This window comes from Piliocolobus tephrosceles, chromosome 11, assembly GCF_002776525.5.
Source record: "Piliocolobus tephrosceles isolate RC106 chromosome 11, ASM277652v3, whole genome shotgun sequence".
Taxonomy (NCBI): domain Eukaryota; kingdom Metazoa; phylum Chordata; class Mammalia; order Primates; family Cercopithecidae; genus Piliocolobus; species Piliocolobus tephrosceles.
In genome coordinates, this window is record NC_045444.1 from 121,298,867 (window position 1) to 121,315,096 (window position 16,230).

Here is a 16,230-nt window from a genome sequence, read left to right on the forward strand (position 1 = left end):
GGAGATCAACACTGCCTCGAGAGCTCCCAAGGTAACTGCTGGGCTGAGGACAAGGGGGTTTTGCCTGCCGTCTCTTACAGGGTCACCGTTCTGCTCTGTCCTTTTATTCCCAAGACCCTCCCCTCCTTTTCTAATGGTTTGAGTGCATTCCTAGTTAATCTCAATCTTCAGGTAGCTCCAGTATCTTAGTGAAAGCTAGTGTGAAAGCCCCAGTGATTTGGTTGCCATTAAGAAATGCCTTTGCGTGGCTCTTAAGGTGACGTAGCAGGATTTAGTAAATTGCACGGTGGATATAGAGGTATAATTACCCGTTGCCTGCCGACGTCAGCCTGATCCTTCAAGAATGGCGAGCAGGATGGGGCGATGCTGGATAGTTTGGGCTCTTAGGAAAGTACACTCAGTGAGCGTGGAGGCTGGCCGAGTTTCGCGGTGGAGGCCTCGTCTCTCTGTTTCTGGAGCTCGCCCTCTGTGTGCTCTGAGTCCGCATTGTGTTAGATGTGAGAGGCGCCCGGGAAGCAGCGCCCACACAGCGTTAAGGGGAGTGAGTTCTGAGAATAGGGATCTGTGTCCAAGCCTTCTCGGTTTTAGCCTTTAAGGAAACGTTTGTTTCCTGGGGCCGCCATAACAAAGCACCACCAGCTGGGTGTCTTGCCCGTGGAAGTCTGTTCTCAGCTCAGAAAGTCCGATGTCCACAATCAAGCATCAGCAGAGCTGTTCCTCCCATTCTCCACTCCTGGCTTCCACTCCTCGGCATCCCTTCTTAGCTTGCAGTTGGTCACCGTCTCACCGGGTCTTCACATCACGTTTCCTTGTGTGCGTCTCTCCGTGTCCACATTTCCTCCTTGTATAAATGAGGATGCCAGTCCTACTAGATTGGGGCTCCCTAGTCACTTCATCTTAACTTGATCATCTGCAAAGACCTTCTTTCCAAAGACAGTCACATTTACAGCTATTGGGAATGAGGACTTCAGCATCTTTAGAAGGGACAGAGGGTATTGAAACAATGGGAACACAGTGACTTCTCAGTATCATCCTCTCCCTGGCCTGGTGGCATTTAGGTTTTAGCCAAAAGGCGCTTGTTCACAAGCATTTCTGTGTTATCCTTTAACCCCTTGTTTGGGCCTTAAATGGCTCAAACAAGTGCAAATACGGTGCAGTGAATATTGCTTACCCTTCACTAACACAGCCCATAGTTTCCACAGCTATCAATGGAGGGAAAATTTAGTAACTGATCAGTAGTTAATAAAGAAATCATACTACCCAATTTAATGAAGCACCTGTTAACCCAATCTGGTGTAATTCTTTGCATTCCAGACCACGCTGGAACATTTGAGAAGCAGCAAGTCTGAGTAAAAATAAGTGTGTCAAACAAACTTTCACAGACTTTGAGCTCTTGCCACCATACCCAGCTAATTTTTTTGTATTTTTAGTAGAGATGGGGTTTCACCATGTTGGCCAGGATGGTCTCGATCTCCTGACCTTGTGATCCACCCACCTCTGCCTCCCAAAGTGCTGGGATTACAAGTGTGAGCCACCACAACTCATCTTTTCATCCGTCCTGTCCGTCCATCCATCCATCCATCCATCCATCCATCCCTTGCAAGCTGATGCAGAGATGCGGGTTTCTGTCTACGGGAGATGGGGATGCCACCTCACACTTCCCCCAAGAGCAAACCACGTTGACTTCAGAAGATACAGGGAACACAGAACAAAATTACAAGCAACAACATAAATCATCCAGATCTCAATTCCTGCAATGAGTTTCTGTTTGCTTTCTTTTTTTTTTCTTTTTTCTTTTTTTTTTTTTTTTTTGGTGTGTAGCTTTCTCATGTACCCAAAGAAAATTGAGACCATGCTGTAATATTGTTTGGTAAAATACTCTAAGACTTAATATATTCACATTTCTCATGTTTTAAAATCCTCTCCTGGCTGGGCGAGATCCAGCACTTTGGCAGGCCAAGGCAGGTGGATAACGAGGTCAGGAGTTTAAGACCAGCCTGGCCAAGATGGTGAAGCCTGTCTCTACTAAAAATACAAAAATTAGCCAAGTGTGGTGGCAGGTGCCTGTAATCCCAGCTACTTGGGAGGCTGAGCCAGAGAATTGCTTGAACCCAAGAGGCGGAGGTTACAGTGAGCCAAGATTGTGCCACTGCATTCCAGCCTGAGCGACAGAGCGAGGCTCAGTCTCAAAAAAAAAAAAAAAAAAAAAAAAAAAAAACCCCTAAGCCATATTAATGGCTGCTTGGCATTCTGTCATCCATAGATCAGACTTTAATTAATCAGTTTCACCCTTGTCTGTGGGGTTATCTCGAGCTTTTGTGTCTGGCTTCTCAGAATGAATGGCTGGGCATAAGTAGCTTTATCAACACGGGTGGGCGTTGATATTTCTGCATACGTGCTTATCTCCCCTGCCCTCCAGGGGCCCAGGGTCATTCCCTGGGTGCCGTGTGTCAGGCCCCCTCCCCTGCTTTTTCATATGGGTGGAGTATTACCGGCGTTAAAATCCCTCTCAGGAAATTAGAGGCAGTGCCACGTTAAGTCTGTAATGAATTATTTTAGAATGTTGGTTTTAGGTTGAACCACATCAAATGGTTGATATTCAACCAGTATTTTTGGTTCTTTCTAAAACATAACAGGACTCTTGGTGGGTCCACTGGAGCAGAAAGCACTGTAGGTACCTCGTATCTTGGGTCCTATCAACACCACCTACATAAACATTCTGTGCGGAAGTGAGACACAGGCCCTAATTCCGGGGACCTGGCAGATCTCCATGGCCCAGGGAGAGTGGGGGCAGATGAGAGCTTACAGGGTCTTGGATTATCTGTGTTCAAGGGTCTAAGTGGCTTATGGTGTAGCCAAACCCTTGGTGTGGGGCAGGGAGACTGCAGGAGGGAGGAAGCTGGATGAGGTGATTGTTTCCGTGCAACTCATTTCAGACCATGGCTGTGAGTTCATTCTATAGAGTCTGGATGCTTGCTCGGAGTGAGGTGCAGTTCCAAAAACCAGGGGATTGGGCAGGGGGCAGGTAGAGCAATAAATGAAACAAAACAGCAGTCCCTGCGCCTGTTTTAGTCTCGTGGGGAACGGGTACAGGCTGTCCCTCCCAGGCCAGTGTGCAATAGCCAGGTTCAGGCCTCTGGGCAGGTGAGTAGGAAAAGCTGCCACTTCCCTCTTAAACACCAACATTAGTTACCAAAGCATCTCGCATGATTCCGGCATAAGCTTGCCTTCAGGGGGGCTTTATTGAATGGGTAAATCATTCTTCTACTCCTCCATGATCTTTGCAAGCAAAAGTTCCTGAAATTTTTCATCAAAAAAGGTATGTATTATTATGAGTAATTTAGATGACTATTGTTTCCACGGTGAAGTACTTCTGGGAGAAAGGGAGGCAGGACTGGGGTGCTCTGAGGGGCCCCTTTGGTGTGCGATGCTGTCTTCGGGTTTCAGTTGCTTTTTTTTTTTTTTAACCCATTTTCCTGAGTGACTAAGTCATACCTGGCGCTGTTCTGGGAATTGGGGCACATCTGGGAACAGGGAGTTTGTTCATGGAGCTTACCTTCCAGAGGGAGCCAGGGAATAGACAAGACCTGAAGACAGAGTTGATTGAGGTAAGTCATGTGCCCTCCAGAAAAGAGCAAAACCCGCTGAGCAAGGCTGCAGTGGTGAGTGGTCAGATCCGCCTTTCTGGCGCAATGGCATTGGCCTGAGATCTGGGTGGCAAAAGTTATCAGCCAGGTGGTGTTCTGGAGCAGGGCTTGCCTGCCAGAGGGAATAGCCAGTGCAAGGGTCCTGGGGCAGGAACAGTTCCATTGTGCACCAGGGAGGAGACAAGGACAGGCAGGGCCTCAGGGCCTAGTCAGGAGGTAAAATTTTGTTCTCAATGCAGCGAGATGCCCCTGGAGAGACTTAATTTGTTGAAAGAGCCCTGGTGCCCTAAGGAGAATGGTTTTGTTGGTGGGTGGGAGGAGGGAGTGGAACCAGGGAGCCCAGGCGAGAGGGCGCTGCAGAGCATCCAGGTGAGTGATGGAGCACACGGCCAGGAGCAGGTAATAGAGAGAGGAGGTCAGACTAGAATACGGTGGCGATCACACCGACTGGACATAGTGGGCTGGATTAGGGGCAGAAGAAGGGGAGAGATGCAGGGAAAGCCTCTTGTGTGAGGATGATGGGCTTGACGGCGGGAAGGGTGGTTTTTTTTTTTTTTTTTTTTTTCTTTTGAGATGGAGTTTCGATCTTATTGCCCAGGCTGGAGTGCAATGGTGCGATCTCAGCTCACTGCCACCTCCGCCTTCTAGGTTCAAGCGATTCTTCTGCCTCAGCCTCCCGAGTAGCTGGGATTACAGGCATGCACCACCACACCTGGCTAATTTTGTATTTTTAGTGGAGACGGGGTTTCACCATGTTGATCAGGCTGGTCTCAAACTCCTGACCTCAGGCGATCTGCCCGCCTCAGCCTCCCAAAGTGCTGGCATTACAGGTGTGAGCCACCGCACCCAGCCAGGGAAGGGTGAGTTCTGTTGTCACCACTGTTTCTGCTGCCGCTACCTTCTCAATCTAGAAGGAGGTCCATTCCACTCCTCCTTTTCCAGATGAGAGATCTGAGGCCAGAGTTCCCAGACTATACTCTCAAATTCTTTAAAAAAAAAAAAGAATCTTTAAAAGAGAGAAAGAAAAGCAAGTTACATGTTCTATATGGAAATGTTGTTGTAAATGACATTTTAATTGATTATTGACCAGATTATGAGAAAGAAACTCAAGCTGGAACTTGTGGCCCCCCCGAGGGAGAGCCACCAAATCTAGGAAGATTCTTCTTTGTGACGTAAGAGATAGAATGGGAAAGGCAGTGAAACAGACACCACTGAGCTGGGCAGACTGTGGCTTGCCTTAAAGCAGGTTTGTAGGAATGGGTGTCTTTAAAACAAGATTTTAGTTACTGAATTGAAAATGCCTAGATATAGAAATAAGTGACTTCTTGAACAAGTTCAGTAACTCACGCCTCTAATCCCGGCACTTTGGGAGGCTAAGGCAGCAGATCATCTGTGGTCAGGAGTTCAAGACCAGCCTGGACAGCATGGTGAAACCCTGTCTCTGCCAATAAATACAAAAATTAGCCAGGCGTGGTGGTGCATGCCTGTAATCCCAGCTACTCAGGAGACAGAGGCAGGAGAATTGCTTGAACCCGGGAGGCAGAGGTTGCAGTGAGCCAAAATTGTACCACTGCACTCCAGCCTGGGCCACAGAGTGAGACCCTGTCTGAAAAAAAAGAAAAGAAAAAATAAGTGACTTCTCTTTTCCAGCAATAATCTCCTGAAAATATAATCGGAAAAAGAGACGGCATTCACGGTGATGACAACATCCTAACCCAAATTTAAAATATCGTAATGTATTAAAAATGTTTTCTGCAAAGAAAACACTTTGAGTCCTCTTCTGACTCCTACTGTTACTACTACAGCTGGTGGTGGTGGTAGTGCTGGTGTTACCCGACAGTTATTGTTATGCTTTTAGTTAGTATCAACCCTAGAAGCAGCGTTTTTTGTGTACCTATTATCTCATTGCGTTTTTATTGTTTCCATTTTGCAGTTAAGGACTCCTTTCAAGGTTAAGTGATTTTTGCCCTAAGCCTCCCAGCTGGTGATTGGCAGTGCCAAGGCCCCAAGTCCATCAGCCAGACTCTAGGCAGAGTGTCCCACCCTCATAATCTTGACACCGGGGAGAGGCAAACTATCTGCCTCCTGTTTTTTATAAATACATTTTTGTTGGAACATGTTCCTACTCATTTATTTGTATCATCTATGGCTTGTTTTGGACCACAAAGGCAGAGCTGAGTCTTTGTGACAGAGAATATATGGCCACCCAAAGCTTCATTTCCTCTCTGTCCCTTTACAGGAAAAGTTTGGCAATCTCTGCCCTACACTGCTCTGGGACTCATATCTAAATCAATGGGGACCCAGTGACATTTGTGGAAGAAAAGATGGAAGAGTATAAAGATGTCACTTACTGTTGGGCAGTACCCAGGAAATCCCAGTGGGAATATGTTTTTGCAGAAATTAGATGATGGGAGACATTTTATTAAATTATTCTAAAGTTTATTTGGAAGAGGGCTGGGTATAGTGGCTCACTCCTATAATCCCAGCATTTTGGGAGGCTGAGGCATGTGGATCACTTGAGGTCAGGAGTTCAAGCCTGACCAGTGACCAGCCTGGCCAGCATGGTGAAACCCTGTCTCTACTAAAAAAAAAAAAAAAACAAAGGTCAGGCATGGTGGTGCATGCCTGTAATCCCAGTTACTCAGGAGGCTGAGGCAGGAGAATCCCTTGAACTTGGGAGGCAGAGGTTGCAGTGAGCCAAGATCATGCCACTGTGCTCTAGCCTGGGTGAAAGAGTGAGACTTTGTCTCCAAAAAAATTGATAATAATAATGTTTATTTGGAAGGAAAAAAAGGTAAAAATAACTGATAGGACTTTGAAATAGAATAGTGCATAGAAACTAGACCTTCCATGTAGCCCAACACAGCAGAACTATCATGGTTAAATAAAGGTTGATATGGTGATAAATATAGGCAAACTAATGACCCAGAACAGCCCCGGTTCAGATCCTAGTGTCCGTACACATTTTAAAATGCATTAAGATGACATCACATGAGTCAGAAGGGGACAGATTGTTCAGGAATTCATGCAGGAGTAATTGCTCATCTGTTTGCTAGTTAATTTTGTAACATCCCTCCCCGAAAAGCAAAATAAATTCTTTGTGCATTAATCTCAGTCCACAAACCTTTTTTTTTAAGTGAAGGAAAATAGATGTGAATGTTTATTGAATTTGTCATCAAGGGACGCCTTTCTGTGCATCAAGGAGAAATGACAAAGGAAAGATTGATACGATTACATAATTGAGACTTTATCAAGTTACCAAATGGATTAGTGCAAGCGAGCACAGAGCGGAGGAGATATTTGCAGCTGACCTGCTGAGATTTTAGGATGTAATTGAGCAGAGGGTGCAAAATGATAATCCACCAGGTAGGACTAGGAAGTAGTTGCTACTTGGCCAGTTGTGGTGGCTTACGCTTGTGATCCCAGCACTTCGGGAGGCCGAGGCGGGCAGATCACTTGAGGTCAGGGGTTTGAGACCAGCCTGGCCAACATGCTGAAAACCCATCTCTAATAAAATATAAAAATTAGCCAGGTGTGGTGGCACACACCTGTGGTCCCAGCTACTCGGGAGGTGGAGGCTGCAGTGAGCCGAGATCATGCCAGTGCATTCCGGCGTGGGCAACAGAGCAAGACTCTGTCTCCATTAAAAAAAAAAAAAAATAGGTAGCTGATACTTGAACTATTTCTGACTAATATTCAAAGGAGGGTGGATTGAGATGTTGAAAGCAGGTGAATCGAAACGTTGACGGCCCATCCCCTTGTCAGACGAACAAGGCTTTTCTTGACCTGCTGGTTAAGGGTGAGAATTGGACACTCACTGCTGTGGAGAGGATGGATTGCCACAGTCTTCCAGGACTGCTTTTGGCAACCCTTCATACCGTACTTGAAAGCAGTCCTAAGAAAATAACCCAAAATGCTGAGTATGATTGAATATAAAGATGATCTCTGCTGTGCCACTTACAGTAGCAAAAATGTGGCAGTCTTGCTGGGAGGAGCGGGGTCAGGGTGGTGCTCCCTCTGCAGAGCTGCAGTTGGGGCCCCATGAGTCTGGTTGAGCCCCACTCCTTGACCTTGTCCCTCCTCACATCTTTCTAGCCAGTAGCCCATATCTCCTACTTAGTGGAGTAACAAGGCCAAGAGAAATAGGTGTGCCTTTTTATTTTCATGTTATGGCAAAATGACTTTCCCCAAATTCCAGAGCTGGAATCGGGAATCCTGGAGTTAGATCCACCGGGATTAGTACACGATTAGAGGTGCTCAGTCAAGTAAGTATCTGAGAACATCCAGGATCAGCTCGGCTGGCATCCTTTTCACTCGCTCGTAGCATGGCCTTACAAAGTTGCAAAGACCTGCTGGAATCAGGCCTCATATTTCGGAATGAGAATGGGAATTCAGGCTGGGTGCAGTGGCTCAAACCTGTACTCTCAGCACTTTGAGAGGCTGAGGCGGGTGGATCACCTGAGGTCAGGAGTTAAGACTAGTCTGGCCAACATGGTGAAACCCCGTCTCTCCTAAAAATACAAAAAAGTAACTGGACATGGTGGCGGGCACCTGTCATCCCAGCTACTTGGGAAGCTGAGGCGGGAGAATTGCCTGAACCTGGGTGGTGGAGGGTGCACTGAGCCAAGATCGCAGCACCACTGCACTCCAGCCTGGGTGACAGAGTGAGACTTCATCTCAGGGGTGGGGGAAAAAAAAAGAATGGAAATTCATCTTATAAAAAGCATTTTTGATTATAGAAAAGTCTTAGGAAAATTAAGAAAATTTTGAAGAGGAAAAGAGCTCTCCATATGCTTGCTACCTAGAGATAATGTCAGCATTGAGAGTGAAATTTACTCTTCTTTTTCTATAGAAGGTATTTTTTTGAAAACAAAGTAGAAGAAGATTTGATGATACAATCTGTGGATTTAATTGTTTAAATATCATGTTGTATGGATTTTCCGTTCTATTAAATAGCCTAAGAAGAATTGTAATGGCTGCATGGCTGTTTGTGGGGATATGGTGCCCTCAAGCTCTGCGTGAGGGACTAGGTTGTTCCCATTTCCATATCACTAAACACTTTATCTACATCTTTGATTTCCTAAAGACAGGTGCATTGAGGGACAGTGGGAGGAGAGGAGGGACAGCAATTCTGTCCCCTCTCATTTTCTTAATAAATATTGGTCAAGGATGGAGTTTCCATTGCTTTTTTGCTCTAGATATCTCGATTAGTAACTCATGGACATGTGAGCTCTTCAGTGGGGAAATTCATTCATTCACAAATTGTACTAATTGCTTGGAGGCCAGATTCTTGATAAATTGGTGGATAAAATTGCAGTTGCTCCCTTTCTTTGTGGCTGAAGGTCTGGCTGAGAGGCAGAGGCGAAAACAGTAAACTAAGGAGTGACACCTTGCAAAGTCATCTCTCCTAAGTGACACCCTGAGGGCCCTTCCACAGTTTTCGTGTATGGGGTTGACAGGTCAGGCATCCTGGGGTGTGCTGGTGCTTTTTCAGCAGATCCATTGAGTGGGTTTTGCTTTCTGCTTGTGGCTTTTTGCAATGACTGTGGCATCCGCATGGCTGCTTTGGCTTCAGGGCTCCGCTCACGTCCTCACAGTATGAAATTCCTTGAGCCTCAGACATGGCATGTGTATGTCACGAATGAGAACTGTTAGTAGAATCAGGAACAGTATTAAACCCTAGAAGCCACCTTCCCCTCTCCAGCCTGTTCAGATCCAGCGTTTTAATCAGGGAAAGCCCCTTTCAATAAAAGTGAGGCCTCAGTTTTCTCATCTGTAAGATGTGTAGGGCTGGCTAGCTCTGCAGTTTTCAGAATGGCACCTAAGATGCACTTTAAAACGTTCCTTTAAGTTAATGTGTACTAGGAAAGATCTATCGAGTCTCTTTAGAGTACGATAGAAAGCTTCCTTTAAAATAACCAAGTTGTAAAAAGTGGGTTGATTGATAAAGAAGTATTAATAACATTTGATTTTTTTAAAAAAGAAGATGGTAAGTCAGTGACTAGTGTTTGGAGGGCACAAATCCTTCCAGTGCTGATGCTTTGCAGTCTTAAGTGGCAGGTGGGAGCCGGGAGTCTGACTACAGCCCCAGTCAAATGAATGGGACTCTCTGCTTGCTGCTCTTAAAACGTCTTCAGAGACAGTTGCACTTTTTCTTTCTAGTCACTGGCTGGGGACCAGAGCTTGGAAGTATTTCTGGTCTGGGCTGATCGCAAGGTCCTACTTCACAGCCTGTCTGCTGTCAGTCGTCTGACACGGGCAGGCCGGCCTTCCCATGTGATTCAAGGGGACTGACAGAAGCCCATTGCAACAAATATCCACCTAAACCCCAAGCTTGATGAGCACTTGACAGGTACACACTGGTGTGTCTGTGAGCTCTTCATGATTCTCAGCGGCTGGGTGAGGGCGGGGAAGGTGAGGGATGTAGGTGAAAAACTTTGACCTAGGAGCACGCTAGGGAAGGTGTCTGTGGACTTCCAGTCCCACCCACGCCCAGAAGACGTGGTGGGGACCCCCACCCCTCTCCTGTGGTGTTGGTTTCACGTGTGTATCTTTCCAGCTTAATGATAAGCAGTAGAGGGAAGGTCCGGGTCCTGCTTTCCCTTGTGTATTTACTGGTCCTGAATGCACGTGATGCTGAATTAATGTCTGAGCGCAACAGTCATCTGTGCCACAGATGGCACCAAGCACCAAGCTTCAGAGGCCCCCGCAGTCTGTGGGAGACAATCCAAGCTTGGGCTAGGCACTGCGCTCAGTGCTGGAAAATTATAAAGACAGAGCAGCCAAGTCACCAGCTTTCAAGGAAACGAGTATAGTTAGGGAACTAAGAAAAAATAACAAGCATGATGAACAGTGTGACACTCGGGATAAAAGCAGTAAATGCCTAGAGACGATGACGATGTGTCCAGGAGAGCTAGGAAAAGAGGTGGACTTCCATTTGCAAAGGCAAAGGCACTGTTTAGAAATAGGGAACCCTGTTGGGTCTTCAGGGAAGTGGGTGGGAAGAAATGCACGAGGTCTGGAGATGTTTTGGAAGAAACAGTAGCTGTGTTTGGTGAGTGCATGGGATGTACGGAGGAAGGTGTGAAGAATCTGGAAAGCTTAGAATGTCTCCCACAGACTGTGGGGGCCCCTGAAGAGTCCGTAATGGTTGCTTTCAACACAAGGAGATCTGTGCAGTGTGCTGAGAACAACCCCACAACCCGGCATCACGTCGAGGGGAGGTGGAGAGGGAAGGGACCAGGAAGGGAAGAAGCAGGGCAGAGGGGAGACAGGAAAGGGAGGAGGCCAGGTGAGAAACTCAGGCCTCGGAGAGGGATTCGTATGCCCTCCCCTCCCCTTCCTGGCCTGTCTGGGCGATCCCCAGCCTCAGATGTTCTTAGTCTGGCCAGTGAAAACATCCGGAGTCCTGACTCCAGCCGCGCTAGCCATCTCACTTTTTTACAGTGAAAACTGAGCAAGCAAGGAGCACCTAGTGACAACTCGTGGCCCTTGTCTTCCATGCATCTCTGGAGTCTGAGTCACCAGCTTTGCACCCACCGTTAAGCCCTGAATGTGTGCAAGTTATAACCTGGTGTCTGGCACGGAGAACCTTAGCGCTCCTTCCCCTCCAGGTCTTCTGTTTTGTTGGTGTGTCTCCAATGTGGGTTCCTTCAAAACCAACTCTCTTCCATTTATTTCTGTCCCTAGTTTTGAGCACAGAGCCTCGTTGCTAGAGCCTGGCACTCAGTAGATGTTCACTAAGGTGACCTCTGTGCGTGGTCCCAGGTAGATGTGGCACCCGGGAGATGCCCACCTTTCTCAAACTCCGATTGGAACACATGGTCCTGTCCTCGTTCCTCATTCTTTCACTCTGTGGCGTGGCCTTGGCTCTGAATAACCACTGCCACCTCCTGAACTGAACTCAGTTGTTTAGGGAAGTGCACCCCAGAGGGGCACTGTGAGTGAGTCTGATCTGCTGGCGTGCCTGTCGGTGGCTGCCTGTGCCTTCCAATGGGCTGTGCTGTTTTCTCCCTCAATAAGAGGCAGCCCGCCTGAGCCCCGGGCAGCGTGTTCCTCCTGTGCCCTGGGTGCATTAGGCGAGATCAGGCGCGTTCAGGGTGGTATGACCATAGACAGCGCTCCGGGTGCATTAGGAAAGGTTCTGCTGATCAGGCTTCTGTAACAGGGAGGGGCATCTGCCAAGGTGGCGGGAAAGATTTGGATTTCACTGCACCTGGGCTGGTCCTCGCCCTGAGTCGGAGCCTTGCATTCCCTGCCAAGCCACGCCCAGAAGCATCCTGGCGGAGACACCAGTCACGTGTTGGCTCCACTTGGGCTGTTGCCCAGACCAGTCAGGTCAGGACTAGGAGGCAGATTTCCATGATTTTGCTTTTGGAGTGAGAGAGGGAGCTGGGGTGTTAAACCCACAGTCTCCTTGCGGTCCCATCAAGTGACTCTGTGAAAGCCAGGTGTCCCTCTCACCCACGCCGGGTCCCCAGGCCCCCAGACCCTGAAAGCTTTTCCACTATAGGGATGGGGTCCAAAGCACGGGGTGCTGGGTGTTAGGCCGTCACTAACAGGAGGACCGACCTGCTGGGGAGGAGCATCTGTGGATTTTAGGGCCGTCTGGAATGCACTCCTGCTCAGGGAGGGGGGTGAGCAGATGTAATGAGTGTCCATTGACAGAGGCTGGTGACAGAAATTACAGAGAGCAGGTGGAAACTCACGCTTTTTGTTTTCTAACCCAGAGGAAATCTAATGAAATCAACATGATACTCCAGAAATTATCATCAAACATGGAGAATGAGTCATCCTAAACAAGGCAAGCAGGGAATTGGCAGGGGAGGAGCAAGGGCAGTATTTAGGCCTCGATTCCCTCCAGGCTGGCTGCTTTCCTTCTGCAGCGTTCAGGTTCGTGGCCGCAGGAGAACAGAGGAGAACACGAACAGTCCGTGCGCTCAGCCTGAGGCTCCCGTAAGACCTTCTCCACCCCAGACACGCTCTTGTTAGGTTGGTTTTTCTGGATCAGTTTGTTCTCTAATTGTTCCTTGGGGCAGATCATTGGCAGAGGCCACAGGGAGAATATTCTGTGATCTGGAGTCTGTGCATGGCGTGACAGCAGCCGTAGCAGAGGGGGTGTGTGCGGGTTCTTGAGTTTGCCGCCGGATTCTGTCAGTGATTCCTTCTGTATGCAGTGATGGTGTCTGTTCCGAGGCTGCCCTCTTGGTTCCTGGGGAGGAGCCAAGAGCAGCCTCTTTTGTCTCTAGATGAATCAGCCTTTGCACAGAAAAAGGAAAAACTTATCAGTTATGAGCTAAAATACGCCTTCCTGTCTTCCTAGATCTGACCCCAGCTGGGAAGAGAAGAGGTGAGATGGACCCTGCTCTTCGAGGGGGTCTTGAGATCCAGTGGTGGCTGCCCTGCTCAGGATGGGCCCTGCACCTGCAGGCTGTCCTGGAGAAGTGACCACTGGGACCTGCTGAGTAGAAGGTGGCCAAGCTTGTTGGGCGGTCCAGGTAGACCCAAGGTGCCCACCAAGGGAACCTGTTGGTGTTTTGAGAACGTGTGGCTTAGGTTTCAGGAATAGAGTAGAATTCCTAAATTCATCCTCCTGAGTATAATCCTATCACAGCAGCCGTTTGGCTCCTTTAAAGATTATCCCAGAGATACCTACCAAGGTAACTCTGAAACAGTCATCTTTATTGAAACCGAATTCATTCATTGATTCGGGTTTGAGAGGCAACCATGCACGTTATAGGAACAAAGAAAGACAAATAGATGGTCCTGTGTCCTGGGAACACTCAGATTCTCGTGGAAAAATTGGGTGAGGGACAAGTCTATGCATGGTGTGTCTAGTGGTGATAAAGAAGGGCAGAGAAAGAGGATGGGGTGAGGGCTGTTTCTGTTGCGTTGACATTTGAGCAAAGACCTGAATGAAATGAGGGTATGAGAGCATCTTGTGTCTAGGCCGGGGCCTTCTGGGCTGAGGGCACTGCATGTGCAAAGGCCCTGTGGTGGGAGGGGCTTGGTACCTGGGGAACTTCATGGAGACCAGAAGAGTCAAGTGGAGGGAGGCAGAGAACAGCAGGAAATGGGACAGGGGCTGATGATGTTGGGCTTCTAGGGCACTGGAAGCTGCTGATGAGAGCCCAGGAGCCTTTGGAGGGTTTCACACAGAGTCCTGAGGGTGTCTGACTGACTTTTCAAAATGTTCCAGCTGCTAATTGAGGGGTGGACTCCAGGCCGCAGGCAGGCCTGCTGATGACTGTAATTGCGATGAGAGATGACGGTGGTGTGGAGGTGCTGGGGAGAGGTCAGCCAGAGGTTGTGTTCTGCAGGTGGAGCCACCAGGAGTGCATGAGAGAGGGACGGGACCGGGAGGATGGGGAGGGATGTTTGGCTTCTTGTCTGGTTGGATGGAGCTGCTGTACATGGCTGAAATGGAAGAGGCCGGGGCAGGGCTTTGGGGCAAGCTCCAGAGTTGGCTTTGGATCCAGGAAATTCAAGTTGCACCTTAGGTACTGAAGGGAGCACTTGGTGGGCAAGGAGGTGTCTTGAGTCTGAGGTTCAAGAGCCACTTGTCAACAGAACGGGAACGCAGCCATGTCCACCTGCGCTTTGAGGGGGCTCAGGCTGCCTGGGCATTTGAGTTGGTGGCTCCTTAGCAGTTTTTCTAGCCAAGGGGAGATAGCCACACCCATGAACACACATTCTCTCTCATGGCACGTGCCTGGGAAGGTAGGTAATGCATGTTTCCTAATATTTTCTAGTTTTAAAAATGTTTTATTGTGTACATTTTCATACAAATACATAATTTTAGGAAAGATAGCATAATGAACCTTTGGGAGCTCATTATAAAGTCAGTCACAGCGACGTGCCCTTTACAACACTACTTTTCTACTAAGCAAGGACCGGTTCACGGGCATGGCACTTGGGCTGGGTAAGGCGGGTCTGAGGCTCTGGGCTACCTGCACTCTGCAGGCCGTGCACTGGTGAGTCACTCTAGGACCTCGCAGGACTGGGGAATAGTGGAACTAAGAGATGGGGAGAGAGAAGACGGGCTTCCTGGAAGCTTGGGTGAGGCCTGGCTCTCCAAGCAGCAGTTGAAGGAACGATACAGAGGTGGACAGTGCTGGGCCGGCTGGAGACACAGCAAGCTCCAGCGAATGTGGCCGGTGATTGATTGAAGGGTTGAGATCGGCGATACGTAACCCTGGAGGTAGAGGTGGAAACTGAGGAGCAGGAGGCTTTGCATCCCAGGCCAGGGGAGAGCAGACTGAGTTTTTTGAAAAGCAGTGAGCACTGTCCAGAGGTGTTCGGGCAGGACAGCAGCATGACTTTGAGAAAATCAAGGGCTCACCAGAGGTGGACGACGAGGAGCTTGAGGAGCTCCAGGGGCCCAGCAGCCACTGGCAGCAAAGGCCTGGGTAACCCTGGGCATGGGAAGAAATAGTTAGCAAGGCTGGGAGGAGAGAGTGTTTTGTCAGGCTCACGTCTTGGCTGCATTACCCTGGGCAAGTTGCTTTAGTGATCTCTCCAAGCCCGTTTTCATGGAGTCTGCAAAGTGCAGCCAAGTCTGGTACCTGCTGCCTAGGGCCCTTGAGGACGCAGTGGGATGGTGCCTGGTGGAGCTTGGAGCTTAGCCTGTGCTGTAAGGGGAGGACACGTAACCGTCAGCATCCATGTGTATTCGGCATAGAAGATGCTGTTAGGATCCATCCGGGGAAGTGGGTGATTCAGGGGAGATTGGGAGGTTATCAGCCAGAGGTGACCAGAGAGGGTGGCCACACCAGGCTGAGCTGGGAGGAGGAGGGGAGGTGGGAGGGGAGAGGATTCTGCTGTAGGAAAGAGGACAGAGCTGACATCCCAGCGAGGAGCACACAGGGCAGCCCTGTGGCGCCGGCTGCGTTCTCCATCCCGTGCTAGCTCTCTGTAGATGCAGTGGTGTCTGGAGGAGCAAAGCTTCCCTTTTAGCCCTCGGTCTGACTCCACCTGCTCAGGAAGATTTCGGGAGTGGGGAACCCTCCACACTCAGTCCACACCAGGGCTGGCTGCCCTCTTTCTGTACTGTAAAAATGGCCCCGAGGGTTCAGACAGTGGGCATCTCTGTTACTCACCCCTGAATGTCTGGACGGGTGAAGCAACACCCAAGGATGGCCTCCTTCTGGCCCTGGGGAAGAAGCTGTCAATCCGGGGATTTACAGAGCATTGAGGACCACAGGACACACGTCTCCCACCTGCTGCGTGGAGGGGAGGGCTGCCTGTGAGTGAGCTCAGTGGTGCCCGTGGGAACACGATGGCATCTGGGCCCTGGGAGTGGGACTTCCCTGCTTGGCTTCTCTCAGCCTGAAAAGGGGCAAGGGTGGCAGAGTCCACAGTTGTTGACACCTCTTCCTTGAATGACTTCCTCTATGGGGAGAGGACTGCAGATCTCTTTCTAGAACCGCAAACACTTTAGCTGTTTGTCTCATCACTGGCTCAGGGGAGTGGCCATACCCCTCCATCAATAATAAACACAAACACTGCTGCATCTCCAGAAAGCACGTGCACAGTTCTATGACTTCTTTCTTCTGCCCCCAGGGTGCTGGAGGCCCTATGTCAT

General features: G+C 49.0%; 1 protein-coding gene across 6 annotated transcripts in view; it reads left to right on the forward strand.

Annotated features, from left to right (window-relative positions):
* The window catches only part of SH3BP4 (SH3 domain binding protein 4), a 102,445-nt gene that overhangs the window by 62,266 nt on the left and 23,949 nt on the right, over positions 1-16,230 (forward strand). The window contains exon 1 of one of the 6 annotated variants that reach the window (XM_031936552.1): positions 12,518-12,638. The exons of the other annotated variants lie outside the window; for them this stretch is intronic. The gene's annotated coding sequence lies outside the window, so the exon portion shown is untranslated. Of the gene's footprint in view, positions 1-12,517; positions 12,639-16,230 lie in introns of those variants that run through there. 6 annotated transcript variants of the gene reach the window in all.